Genomic DNA, 4255 nt, shown 5'->3' with positions numbered 1-4255 from the left:
CTTAGTTCGTTTTATTAAATATAATTATTTGGTTCGGAAATGTATTACATACTTATAGTGATAAAGTTAGCAAATCACCAAGCTGTCGACATTTCCTTTGAGAACTTTAATTAGCCGTTAATTTACTTTTGGAATGTTCAAAATTTCAATAGAATAGAATTATTTCAATAGAATTCTTATATGTGACACAATATTATACTAAAATTACATTTTTAATTAAATAAAAAGAACTAAATACATAGTTAATATTAATGTTACGACTTACTTCTTCGTAAGCGTAATGGCAGCTTTAGGTAAATAAATTAACTGAAGCGAAAGTACATTAACAACATTATTCCTTACTTCCATAGTTATAAGTCCTCATATTATAATTCTATTGAAATAAATCTTACATAAATTGGTGGGATACAGTCACTACGAATAAACGTTATTAGTAGCATAGAAAAATAATTAATTTGAATTAGGTTCCTAAAAGGCTATTTACTTACGGAACGAGAACATTTAAATTATTGGCAAATTATTAAACATTTCATTCATTATGAATGAGCGAATTCATTAGTAATTAACATTTCTCGGTCTGTAGAAATTGTAGTAACGGCCTAATAAACACTGAAAAACGCTTGAATAGTTAGTCAATGGTTTCTCTCGTTCTAACATTAACCATTTCACTTCCGAATGAAGGAGACAACGCATTGTATATAAGTACAAAAATTGTACAACAATTTTTAGTATGAGGATAATCGTAATGACAATAATTAATAATTAATAATCGAACAATTGCAACAAAATTAAACTTAAACAATACGATACGTATAAGTAAGATAATTTAAAAAAAGAACATTTCTGCAACCAAATCGAAATAGAATGATGATTAATGTTCCAGCCGTGCCTCATTCATTCGTTCATTCGGTTAGCCTTTTAGAAACCATTTATGTTTGGTAATCCATTGTTTCAAAGATTGATTTATATATTTAAATATACATCGTTACGAAACACAACAGTTAGCATGACGGATATTTCCTCCGCATTATTATTCTACACTTCGCTTGTCATTGTGTTAATTATTCGAGTCATGAGATTTGCTACCTTGAATTACTAGACTTCACAAACAATTGCATCGCTTTATTTTATTTCGAGATTCATTCAACTTAATAACTAAATCACAATAGGCTAAGTTTCTCAAGTCGAAACTGAACCTTTGAATAAAATTATTATTCAATTCTAATTCCAATTTAATTGGTTCTCAAATCTACCGACACAATCCAAATATATTAACAATGTAAACAGTATTAGTTTATAATTATTGAATTACAGAATTTAATATTTTTAATTTAAATGTAACATACGAGTGAATGACACGAGTAGGTACAGAGAACACAAAATTTACTTCATTGAATGTCTTAAAAGTAAAACGTAATATTTTAAAATTAGAACATCGAATGATTCACTATTTAAATATCGAATTTAATGAATATTATTATTATTAAACGTTACGGATTCACACATATTTATTATCGAGGAATGAACCGTAAACTTCCCAATATGTCGAGAATTCCTCGACAAACGATAATAAAACCGGCCCGTTTAATGGAGTGATAAAATTTCATAATTCATGATAATTAAAGAATGAAATTGTAAAGAAAACAATGAATTCGCTGAACCTTAATTCTAATGAATCCTTATACAATTTTATTAAAAAATAGATTAGAATTTCCATATTATACTTATACATCTTAAATTTAACGTCCGAAAACTGTTAATTATAGAGAAATGTCATCGTAATAGTAAAATGAAAGTCGACGTAAACCGTGTCGATTTGTAAATAAAATATATTATGTTAGTAAAATTAAGTACATCGCTTTTAAATATCGACACTAATGAATACATTGATAATAATGCCGGTCCTGTCGTACACCTCCGAACTAAAGTAATTTGACAGATTAAACATAAAGCTATCTCTTTCTCAAACGTCGAGTTGAAAAAGACAGCAAATAGTCTTCTCTCGTCCTGACTCCTCAGGACTCAAATTTGAAGCTGGAGACTCGTAAACATTAATAAAGTCAATAGTTATTACGCAGTCATATAATCGAGTCCTGTCAAATTACTAGAGAGTTTCAGATGGTGGATAATTTTAGAGACTAGCCAACTACGCGGAAGATATTACAATGCAATCGTGTCGTACAGTACTCTATTTCCTCAATGTTATAGTCCGATGGGACAACAGTCCAAGACCAGAGGCGCAGGTCGCTACAGACCGCAAGTATTTACGTGCGCATCGCCACCACCTGCCAAACTCGGAGCTGCTGGTCAGGGTTTCTTGACCAATGACCTAACACGAAGCTGTACAATAGAATCGGCCCAATACCTACTGCTTAACGTATATTCCGACTTTAACTTTAACATAACCTATTCAAACATTACACGGAATTATATCGAACGCTATTTAAGTATTAAAATATAATTTGAGCTTCTACGATTGGGATATCGGATATTTTCTCCCGTTAAAAATATTTTATTTTATTTAAATATATATTATTTCAACAGCTCTTGAACGTGGCTCGATCGAAACTATCTTTAGAAAAGATTAAATTCTTGAATGTCTACCTAACTACAGTTTGTAAAAACATGAATTCGATCTCAACATCCGCGTTTCCTTGTAATCATTTCATAATTTGGCACCATTTATTCTATTTTAACGCTAACAACATCTACAATTTTAAATTCATCAAACTGTATTACCTAGAGGTCTAGCAAATCATTCCGAAGGGATCGAATTACCGCTGCTTCTTAGCTAAATGCGTCTTTTACATCGAACCATAAATTTAAATAAAAAAAAGTTTACGAAAATATCCTTTTCTCCACAATTATATTAAGCTTTACCGCTATAATTATAAATAAAATCATTTTTGTAATTGTGCGTTGTATATATCTAAGTATGTCGAATAAAACGTGCATCCAAATGTATTCTTAAAAAAAGAAGATAATAATTTTAACGATATTGGCGATAACATTAAAGACGCATTCATTGCAGCTTTTATTTGACTAATAAAATTCGAGAAGGATCAGTATCTTTGAAAAACTTCACGCTATTATATGAAAAAAAAAAACACAAAGTGTTGCCATGCTTACATTTTTCGTCTCTCGTTTCGTATTTTACAATATCCAACTGTTGTTATATTATTGACTTAAAGAAACTAACATTTAATGTCAAAAAAAAAACGAATTAAAATAATTCAACCAAGGATTAATAAATTTAAAAATTATCTTTGGTAAATAAAAAAATATGATAAACTTAAATAAACAACAACAAATAATTAAGTAACTTTGATTAATTCGAGTAAATAAACGGTACGGCAAGTTATACTTGAAAATATAGAATAAGTTACTGTAAAATGAATATGACTTTAAAATCAGACAAATTACAAAAGAAAAGAGTCCATGACCCTATTTACAGAACAATCAATTGTGTATCTAAACTAAAAACAACTACGTTAATCTATCACTGAACTATTGTATTGTCATGGTAGGTAATACAACATAGGGTATCACATCAAAATAATTAACATATAAACAAATATACAAGACATATAAACTTACAACTACATATTCATACTTTATGACGAATAACTTTGGCTTCATATTAATTATTATTAATGGTTTAAATTATTAATTGCTTTATTAAAAAAAAATATTTTCTTGTGTCCGAATTGCATTCGTGATTAAAAACTGTTATGTTTATAAACAATACATGAAGTACATAAAAAATAGGACACAACGCGTGTTTAAAACGAAACAAACATTTTCTTTGGTAAAATTATGCCACTCAAAAGAGTTTTTTAAGTACATATAATAATAACTTATAAATAGTTAAAACAATCTTGTGCAAAAAATATCAAATCGATTGTGATGTGTTATTAAAGTATAGAGGAATGTGATTGTGTTTCGATAAAATAGATAGTAATATCTGTTTTTGCAAATGTTTGCAATTTTCCAGAAAGACGATATTACACGGAATAGTAAGAAGCTTTGTTAACGACTTAGGTTATTAATGACCGGCCGAAGAGCGAATAGGTTTCTGACAGGTCCGTAATCGAATGGTCGATAAACTTTGAAGTGACGAAGAATTTACGAGAAAAATACTATTATCGTTTATTTGTCCTACTAACAAATAATAAATCACATTTAGTTTTAACAATTTACACATTAGTCATTACTACAAATAGAAACTATAAAATAATTTCAAATTAAAAAGAAA

The 4255-nt window shown here is 28.7% G+C and overlaps 1 protein-coding gene across 1 annotated transcript in view; it reads left to right on the top strand.

Annotated features, from left to right (window-relative positions):
* The first annotated feature begins 234 nt into the window (after nt 1–234).
* The window catches only part of LOC113398760 (polyubiquitin-A), a 36913-nt gene continuing 32892 nt past the window's right edge, over nt 235–4255 (top strand). The window contains exon 1 of the mRNA XM_026637645.2: nt 235–253. The gene's annotated coding sequence lies outside the window, so the exon portion shown is untranslated. The remainder of the gene's footprint in view (nt 254–4255) is intronic.

This window comes from Vanessa tameamea, chromosome 14, assembly GCF_037043105.1.
Source record: "Vanessa tameamea isolate UH-Manoa-2023 chromosome 14, ilVanTame1 primary haplotype, whole genome shotgun sequence".
NCBI classification, from domain to species: Eukaryota; Metazoa; Arthropoda; class Insecta; order Lepidoptera; family Nymphalidae; genus Vanessa; species Vanessa tameamea.
The sequence above is the reverse complement of the archived record's forward strand: the minus strand, read 5'-3'. Positions and strand labels throughout refer to the sequence as shown.